Source organism: Pelophylax lessonae (assembly GCF_965119305.1).
Source record: "Pelophylax lessonae genome assembly, chromosome: 4".
Lineage (NCBI taxonomy): Eukaryota > Metazoa > Chordata > Amphibia > Anura > Ranidae > Pelophylax > Pelophylax lessonae.
The window spans coordinates 436839115-436850234 of record NC_138771.1 but is presented as its reverse complement, the minus strand read 5'-3'; positions in this window follow the sequence as shown (position 1 = coordinate 436850234).

The window sequence follows — 11120 nt, the reverse complement described above, 5'->3', positions numbered from 1 at the left end:
CACAGCGCGATGCATATCCATAAAGTATATAACAATCTTATCTATCAACAGATATTGTTCTAATAGTTGTTAAGAAATATTGGTACAACTCTATTTTTAAGCTGGCATTCGATTTTATTATATCTAACAAAATAAATACATGTGATTTTTTACTTAAATATAGGTGCATTTTTGTACGTTCATTGATCATATTAATGGAACATAGGAATACACCTCTATAGTCCTTCTTAGGCCCTTCTTTTAAAAAAAAAATCCACTTATTATTTTCTCTCATGTTTATGTGGTGTAACATAACGTATGTGAGGACAGAATATATGAACACTCCTTCTCTTTACATTACAAAGACAAAATCAAGATAGCAAATGAACCAAAGTTTAGTTCACCAAACCTTTGTGTGGATTGGGACCATAGTGCAAAAAAAAAGCCGGTCTATAGATTTTCATTTCTTCCTCTAACTAAAAAATATCACCTCTAAAAAAAGTCACATTGACAGTGAAAAAAATGCTACATGCTTTCTTTGTCTGTTTTGTCTGCATTTTCCAAAGCTTCCTGTTCTAAATAACACAAAAAAAACAATACATTTTATTTGATCAGTACAGTTTCAAAATAATCCACAAAGACCAAGGCTAATGCTGCTGCAATTAGAGGGTTTTTTGGAGCTTCAAATACTAGCTTAAATCTGTCAAGTTTCAACCAAACCTGAATTGTTTAGTTTGTTGTTATAGAAATGTTCCTAAAGAATAGTGGGGTTCACTTGCATGGAAAAATAGTAATGCCTAAAGCAACCTAAAGCAACTAATAAGACATTTTCTTTTATTTACAATTTAGACAACAAAGATGATAGTCAGAAACTCATGAGATCAAAGATTCCCATTCGCTCTAGTAAATCAAACTTCTGATGCATTTTCAGGCTAAAGTAAGATGTAGACAGAAAGTCACCGTTCTCTACTCCAAGCCAGTTAAAACGTTATAATCAGCATAAGACTAAGGATGAGGTTCAAGTTCACCGCTACCATGGGTTCCCAGTGAATTGACGTTTGCAGACACAGTGCAAAAATGCAGGAGTTTGACATACTAACTAGGGACCGACCGATTATCTGCAAAGCCGATATATCGGGGGGCCGATATGCACTTTTTCCAATATATCGGAATCGGCCCGGAGGTTACCGATATTACAGATATTTCGGGAAAGTGCATGTATCGGAGTGATGCCTGCAGCTAGAGGCATCACCCCGGTACCGGCATCCAAAGCCAACGGTCAGCTGTCTTGTAATGATAACCGATGCGGCTGAGAAGCCGCTCGGCTGTCATTACAAGGAGCGGAAGGGGACAACCCCCCCTCCCGCGGCTCGCCCGGGTCTCTCGTCCCACCAGGAGACCGGGCCACCAGCGTGCATAGCCACCGAAGATCCGTATAAAGCTGCATTCGGCTCTGATCTGGTCTCCATGCAAAAACCAGGAAGTGATGTCATGAGTGACATCACTTCCGGGTACTGTCTGGCACCAGATTAAAAAAAAATTACAGCATTCAAAACAACCAAACTTGGCGTTTTGAATGCTTTTAAGTGCAGAGGAGGGGTTTGGGGTCTTTTTAGACCCCCAAATCCCTCCACAAAAGTACCTGTCAAAAAAAAATGTTTTAAATGTAGAAAAATATCAGCCAATATCGGCCGATACCGATATGCATTGGCCAAAATATCAATATCAGTATCAGCAACGAAAAACCAATATCGGTCGATCACTAATACTAACTATAATGCACTCCCTTGCCTTAAAGCTTATGTCAGCTGGCCTAAAAGGGTCAATAAAGGTGCTTTTGCATAAGCTACCCCCTCCCTCACACACACGCACACACTATAGGGTGAGGATATAAATGCTTTGGCTGTGATAAGAAAATGTAAGGAATGGTTCTGGTAAACTACATACACAGAGACAAGCTGGCTAGTCATTTAAAGTAGATGTAAACTCTGAATGTTATATAGGTAGTGGCAGGGTAGAGTGTTTACCTTTTTTTTCATCCTTTATTATATCCTAAAGTAAGATATAAGGCAACGTTTTTTTTTTAGATTTGGATAGGGTGTAAATGTATTAAATCACCTGTCAGATTTTTATTGCTGCCTGTGCCCCTTTAGGGAGATTCTTCTTCTCTATTTGTCCTGTTTATTGTTATCATTTAAAGTGAAAGTAAAAGTAAAGAAAATTCCAAATTTTGGGTTGTCCCCAGAACAGAAATTGAGGGGAAATCTCCTAATGGGAGCATTACCTGTGGTAACCCCGGTGACAACCAGGGATTCCCCTAGTTTGGAAGGGTTTTCTCTCACTCCCTGTTTGGACTATGAAACAAGAAGTGAAGGGGAATCTTCCCAGTGGGACACAGATTGAAAAAAAAAAAAACTGACAGGGGTTATAATTCTCCCTTATTGTATCTAAAATAAAGAAAACATATTTTGCCGTTTGCCTATTTGCAGCCTGCCTCTATTTACACTGATAACAGACTGTACATGTTTTTTTTTTTAAAAGGACATATTTCCTGATTGTTGTTGGCTGTAATTGTTCTATATATATATATATATATATATATATATATATCTATATATATATATATATAGTATATTGTGTGTGTCTCGTACTACACTTTCGGCCTTACACTGCACAGAGATTTTTTTGACTGAATAATCATCAAACAGTAATTGTCGCTAGTGCCAGATAACTGTGCAGCTAACCTTTTGCATATACAAGCATTAGCCACCACCATATGTTTTAACTGAAACATGAACCATTCACAGGATCTGCTGTTGCAATTCTACCCCTTAAGAAATCTGTGTGACACTTCTTGCCATTCTCAGACAGGAATGTAACAACATTTTAAAAATATGGTAGCCCTTACGAAGCAAATATTCTTTCATTTCAGATTAAAGCCTTCAAAATCCAGCTTTCAGACTTTAAAATTATGTTTAAAAAATAAAAAAGAAAAGTGCAAGAAAATATATAAGAAAAACAACAGTGAAATAAGTGGGATTGAAATGGAAAAGTATTTAGCAAATTTAGCTGTTTTTTTATTCTATGCAGATGAAGTCTAATCTGATATTTCAGAGTCCCTGCCACTCATAAATACTGTTTGAATGCTCTAGTTTTAAATTGTTATTTAATTGCTCTAGTTATTGAATTGCTCTAGTTTTAAATAATTGTTTTGAAAGAGCTACCATATTTAAAAAAAAAATCTGTTGCATCCCTGTCTGGGCTGATGCTGTGAACGGTGTCCGCCTTTCCTGCTGTTCTCCATCAGCCTGTCGCTCTCAGGTGCTGGTCCGATCCATTAATTAACAAGGGGGGGGGTCGCGTTGCTGCAGCAGAGAGCTCAGGATTAGCCTGTTATTCACCCCGTCCCACACTGGCTGGCCTGGTCTGCCTCCTCATCTGCTGTGTGAAGTCTTCCTCACCTGGGTCTGGTCACTCTCTGCCTACAACATGCCGGCCATGTCAAAAGGGGACGGGATGTGGCGACTGGCTGTCTTCATCTCTGACATCAGGAACTAACTTGTGCAGTAAAGCTGATGTCTCTGTCTATACCATGGTGTGACTGTGAATGAACGGCGCCTAGAAGTAGACAACTGTGAAAAATAAATCTATTTGGTGATGGCGGAGATTCATGAGTGATATTTACTACTGCACCTTGAAGTGATAGTCTTCACTGTTAAGAAAGGTAAACTAAAGCTGAACTCTGGGAAAGCACCAAAGATTTGTCCTTCTGTCCAGCCATTTTTGCAATTCATACACATCTTCAGTAAAGTACATCTGGAAGGGTAACACCAATTTCTGTATTAGAGTTAAGGAATTAACAGATATCTCCTTTACATCCACAGCCTGCTGGTTATGCAATGAAAGAGCAACAACAATCTGTAACTCTTCACTAGGGATGAGCCAAATTGCCCTGGGTTCAGTTTGAGTGGGTTCATATGTTAAACTTGAACCTCATTGAAATCAGTTGGGAGCCAAATTTGTCAAATAAAAAAATCCTGTTTTCTAGGCTGCAAGCGGGTAAGTGGTTGTCAAAAAATAGCATGGGTGGGTGCATACTGCCTTGGAGAACATATAAGAAGCTGGCAATGAAGTGTGATTTGCAACTATATAATTCTTTTCTTTGTAAATGTCATTTTTGTGATCGCAAATCGTACAGCGGAGATAGAATAAAATATATATATATATATATATATATTTTTAGATGTCTCCTTCCCACATTCCTGGCTGGTGAATAAGGAAGTATGTGGGTAGGGGACTTATGGGAATCTGGAATTCCCTCTTTAACAATATTGAATCCCTAGATACCACACCCCCCACCCCTCACCCAAGTGAATGACTATTGGGTATATAGTACCCTACTCATTCGCAAAAAAAATCTTACCTAGAAATAAAGACACCAAAATATTCAACAAGTCCTTTATTTAAAAAAAAATAGAGATCCCCAAAAGATCCCTTGTCGTAAATTAATCATCGTTAGCTATGTTCGGAGCTTGCTGAAAAAAAAGATGACCATGCTTACACAATAGATCCCAAGGGTACTTAGGCAGTGGTGACAACACTGGCTATGGCCATATTTGGGCAGTGATGTCACTGCTTGTCCCCACCAATTTTCTTAAGTGGCAAGGATTTCTGGTGATGTCAGCAGTTCCTAGGGATGTAGTGAGTGCAACCACTGACTGCTCTTCTAGCAAGCGTTGACAGCGGAAAGCTGTCACATATAGAAACAGTAAAAATACCGCTTCTGTATGTGATGTTTAGCTCCCTCCAAACATGGGCAAAAGTTTGGGCGTTCTTCTGAATGCTTAATAGGCCAAAGTTTGGTCCAGGCCTAGGTTCGGACCAAACTGTAGGTTCATCCCTAGTCCACCCCTCTTCTCACTCTTTCTCACTTTTTTTTTCTTATCAGCATTTTCCCTATTCTCTTCCTTTCTCAGTCAAAGTACTGCTATACAGGGTGTCATAGGAGGCTGTTATCAAGACAGAACCAGGTACTTACTTTAGCTGCATATACAAATATATTTAACTGTTTTAAAGAAATACATAACTGCTTTTCATTTTTTTTTTTTTATTTTTTTTTACATCTGCCTTGATTTACATTTCAAATCCCAGCGCAGACATGGTTCAAAAAAACATTGCAGAGACTGTGGCAAGTCTAAAAAAAAAAAAATAATAATTTGTAGCTTATCCACCAAGCAAATGAGACCCAGTGCAAATTTAACAAGCTATAGTGCTGTTGGCACCATTTTCTCACAACAGATGAATACTCTTAATTCTTGGCCTAACTAGGTATGTTATATACACCTCCAGGCTGGGATAAATGGAATCCTTGTTTCCCCTCCCCTTTTCCCCTTTTCCTTCCTCCCCTAGGTTACCCCGGGTCCTACCACACTACCCCTCCTTAGATCCTAATCTTATTCTCCCCTTCCCCCCTTTGCAACATTAAGACCAAAAAGCTATAACACCATACTTATAAAATCTGAATATATATGTTACATAGCTCTCCAGCAACTAACTGCCCATCTACAAGGGTAATTGTCCCTATGGTAAAGGTTGACCCCTCATACATAAGGCTTGGAAACAATAATCCAGGCGTACAGTAGAGGTCTATTTCTTCAATTAGCTTCTAGGGTTAAAAAACAGCGGTCCTTAGCTATGCTTAAGCTTATGGTAGATTTACGCTCTTTAGAGGTTAAACACAAGGACAGCCCCTCTCCAGATATTCTGACTGACCTTAACAATTGCAGGCAGGCAGTCAGAACCATGCTCCTGGAATAGCATCAGCACATCCTCCATGTTTTTATGGTCAAATACTATGCACAAGGTAATAGGGCGGGCAAAATGTTGGCCAACTACATTAGGAAGAAACAGCATAAGACTATGTTGTCCTCCCTAAAAGACCCAGTGACCAGGAACACAGTCCACCACCCTACGGATATAGCCAACGCCTTCTCTAAGTATTATACTGCTCTATACAACTTAAGTGACAACACTAATATTCCCCAACCCACTGATGTTTCCATCCAGCGCTTTTTGGAAGCGCTAGATCTCCCTACTCTTAGTCCTGACAGCTTACAGACCCTTAATGCTCCTGTGTCTGAGCAAGAAATTGCCCAGTCAATTAAGACACTCCCCTCTAATAAATAACCGGGAGCTGACAGCTTCTCGGCGGAAAATTATAGGACTTTCCAATCGACTCTAAGCCCCTACCTATGCAAACTATTTAACACCGACCCAGGAGACTACACGTGTGAGGATCCTTGCCTGGCCGCTTTGTATTACATTTTGGAAGCCTGACTTTTTCCTACCAAATGTGAGTGCAATTCTTCTTTTCAATAAAGCTGAGTTTTATAGTACTTCACTATTGGAGTCATTTTGCCTTACATGTGATCATTATGCTGAGTGGAGTCTGTGGAAAGGAGGTTTGATTCAGTGTATGCAGCGGGGATACATCAAGGTTGTTTGTTTACACCCATCATCAACATCTTTGATTCCTGCTCATTGTGCTCTTGTGTGAGAACACCTGAGCCACTCTATCTGGCGAGTTGCCACTTCTACTGACCCCTCGGTGTGACACTTGGTGGTGGTTGAAAGGGTGATCCATTAGTAATATCACTCATTCTTGGACGGTCTATGGACTTTTAAAGGACTTTTTACCCTTATTTGAGTGTTTAAGTAACACCCTCTATTTATGGTTGTATTGTTTATGCAATTTTTTAGTCATATCTGAATGACTTTTTGCGCTACTATTCGTTTTATTTATGTTTTCCAATATGCATCGTTATTTGGTGAAGTAGCAGCAGTTTGTATTTTAGCAGTTAAGTAACTGACTCCTCCAACAAGCGCAGAGATATCCTGCTTGACATACGTGTGTCCAGATATATATACGCCATACAAACCTCCTCTTTCCCTAAGGAGATGCTCCAAGCAGTGATTGTTGCCCTTCCCAAACCAGGCAAAAAACCGGACTCCCCTCAAAATTTTCACCCTATATCTCTTCTAAATACTGACTTTGATCTATGCAAAAATACTACCCCAACGATTAGCCAATGTTACCCCCTTTTTTATTGAAAGCGGACCAAGTTGGCTTTGTCAGGGGTAGACAAGCGCCCTACGGCACGGGACAGATGTTCAGCCTTCTTAAGATAGCGGAAGCTTGTAAGGTGCCCTCATTGTTCCTGACTCTTGACGCTGAAAAAGCGTTTGATAGGGTTCACTGGGGGTACCTCAAGGTGACACTTTTGAAATTTGGCCTGGTAGGGCCTATTTTCTCTGCTATCTCGGCTCTTTACACTGTGCCGTCCGCGCGGGTCTACTCCTCCAATGCTATGTCCGACCCCTTTAATATTACAAATGGAACCAGTCAGGGGTGCCCCCTGTCCCCTTTGATTTTTACATTGGTGATGGAGCCACTGGCGGAGGCCATTAGGAGCGACCCTAATATTAGAGGTATACATGTAGATGGGAAGGACCATAAGATAGGGCTATTTGCTGATGATGTTATCCTTACCCTAACATCTCCAGAGGCGTCCCTACGCAGACTTACACAGCAGCTGGAAATGTTTGGAAACGTATCATATTATAAATTGAATGTTACGGGGGGCCTAATTCACTATAAGTTGGGAGTAGAGCTGCTCACTTCTCCAGAAATAACTTCAGCCTAAACTCATTAGCATCCTAACTAGGTAAGTGGCTGGAGTTAAACCTTCAACTAGGTGCTTTAGTGAATTCGGAGTTGGAGTTAACCAAGATTGAATTAGGGTTTGGAGTTAACCAAATTCCCTTTGTGTTTTTCATAAAAGGAAATTTGTCTATTCTGAATCACTATTACACAGCAATGTCATCTATTATGGTTTATTTTAATTTTAAGGTATAGTTATGTATCTTATGTGCTTTAACCTTTAGATTTACTAATAGCAGACTACACAGCTGTCTAATTAGCAATCTTCATTCTTTATTCATCTGAAACTTTCAGGCATGTCTGGTAGTATTCAGCACTTTGGTGTAGTGGTCTATGCTCATAGACAAAGATTGCTAGGTCATGAGTTCAAGGCCCAACCATGATAACACCCTGTGTGCTCACAGTTGTGTGTCATTATTTTTTTGCCACATAGTAATACATTGGCTACATCACCTAAAATTGCATGTCAATGGCCATGTATATTCAAGAAACAGACATGCATATGTGCAGGGTGCAATTATGCATTTGCCAAGTTTCAGTATTTATTTACAGTTGTCTAATATTTAAGGAGGTGATGGCACACTTGGGATTTGAACTCATGCTCACAGTGTTTATATACAGGAACACTAACCACTAAACCATTGAGCTTAGCATGATTACCCATGGAATATTTATTCCCACGTTTCAATAGTTAACCACTTCCTTACAGGGCAGTTACACCTCTTCCTGCCCATGCCAATTTTCAGCTTTTTATGCTGTTGCATTTTGAATGACAACTGCGCGGTCATGCAACCCTGTACCTAACACAAATGTATGACATTATTTTCACACAAATATTGCTTTCTTGTGGTGGTGTTTGATCACTGCAAGGTTTTTTTTTTTTTATTGGCAAAAAGAAGACCTACATTTTTGACCCCTAAAAAAATGTGTTTTTGTTTATGTATTAAAATTTGGTAAATCAATATGTTTTTGTTGCACTGATGAGCATTGATAAGGCTGTGCTGTCAGGCACTGATGAGACACTAATATGCAGCACTGATGGACACTGATAGGCGGCACTGATATGCAGCATTGATGGGCATTGATAGGTGGCACTGATGGGCAATGATTGGCACTGGTGGGCAGCACTGATGGATGGTAATGATGGGCAGCACTGATGAGGAGGGCATTAACAGGTTCCCTGAGCACTGATTGGCATCAATGGTGGCATGGGGCATCCCTGGTGGCAATGGGTCAGCAATCCCTGGTGGCTCTAGTGGCATCCCCCAAGTGTCTGCATTGGTAATCAATGCTCTGATTACAAGCACAGACCCCCCCCCCCCCCCCCACACACACACACACACACACACACTTACTTTGCATATGAATGCCATTTCTTCACAGCTGAAAGTGGCCCTTACCATGATTAGCCAGTTGATTGTGACCACTTGCTGGAATGTGCACAACCCAATTTGGTGTCATTTCTGGTCCAGGGCGAACGCCAATGTGCCATTTGCAATTTATTGTAAAGAGATTTTGATTTATTTTAAAAATGGTGCACACAGACAACTAAAATGTATTGGAAATGTTTTACCTAGGCCAGTGATGGTAACCCTTAACCCCCCCCAGATGGTTTTGCCCTACATTTCCCATAATGCTCATGTACTCTGCAGTGTAGGTGGCGTCATGGGAAATGTTACAAAACACCTGTGTTGCCAAGGTTCATCATCACTGACCTAGGCCTACTAAAAAGGTGAGTGAGCGCTGTAGCAATCTTTTATTTAGTAATCATTTTTAGTGATTTTTTATTAAATGTTTTGGATACATTCATCCACAGAGGCTGAATGGAAATTTTGTATTATTCCTTAATTTATATATATTTTTAGCTAAATATATACATACACACTTTAATTAATTCTTACAATTTAGCCCCCCCACACACTGCCCCTCCTCCCCCCACCACACTCCCCCTCCCCCCCCACACACACACTCCTCCCTCCACACACACACTCCTCCCCCCCACACACACACACTCCTCCCCCCACACACACACTCCTCTCCCCCACACACACACACACACACCCCTCCCATACACACCCCATTCCCCCCGCCATACACACCCACACACACTTCGCTGGAGTAAAGGGAGAAACCCTACCCCTGAACACGGAGAAACCCTACCCATGTTCATACTGTACTGCCATTGCACACACACAAAAAATACAAGAAATGGATTACATTCAATAGACACAAAAGATATCTGAATTACATCCAGACAAATATGAAGAAAAGAAAACAAAAAAAACAGGAGCTGTGTACAAATGAATAAGCTTTACTGAACATGTATAAAACATCAGTAATCACTCAAGCAGGCATGTGAAATGTGAAATGCCCCCCCCCCCAAAACCCCCAAATCAAGTAATCTTTATTCAAATTACAGTGCAAAGATACAACATATGATGAATAGATAGAGCTTACAATATCCAGCAGTCAAGCAAAATAAGTTGTAGACACCTTAGTATTAAGCATAAAACATACCAAACATACTTTTATGGTTATTGTTTGCATGAGCCTGCCTTTCCATTTAAATACCATCAAATCACTAGAACATACAGCTACACAGATGCATGAAAATAAAAAAAAACACATGTATAGAGTACATAAAGACACACTTTGCAAAAACTATACCAAACATTTAGAGCATGAAAAGTATTCATCCAACAAAATACACTTACTGCAATATGGGTCCTTAGGCATGCCAGCAAACCCCCCACCCCCAAAAGCAGATTAGGACATAAAGACATGTGGCCCTGCTGCCAGAGGCCAAATGAGCTGCTCTTAAACATCCCTTTATATAACCTTGGATAAACTACACCCACCCAGTATAGGAAACGCCCAGCAAAGTAATTAATTGGGTCTGTTGGTTCCTAAACCAAAATCACCAGTTCACTAATGAATGAGAGTTTGGCTGGCCATACATGATCCAATTTTCTTACAATTTTCTTACAATTTTCTGTCCAGTTTTCTTGAAATTTACCTTCAAGTATGTAGTACGTAGGCCTGCCTAATCAGATACAAGTAAATGTGTTGTTTAGCTTTGACCTCACATTATGTGATTTGTGGTAGATCTACCAGAAAATTGTACAACAAAAGTTGAACATGTATGGCCAGCCTAATGGGCCATACACACTATAAGATTTTCTGAAGACTTTTTCCTTTTTCTGATAGATTTACCACAAACCACATAATATGAGGTCAAAGCTAAACAACATTTTCACTTGTATCCAATTAGGCAGGCCTTTGTACTACATACTTGAAGGTAAATTTCAAGAACATTGGACAGAAAATTGTAAGAAAATTGGATCATGTATGGCCAGTCTTAGTCTAAATGAAAACGCCACTTTGTGCTCATGCTGAGATTATTGAAAGCATTTCTTATGTG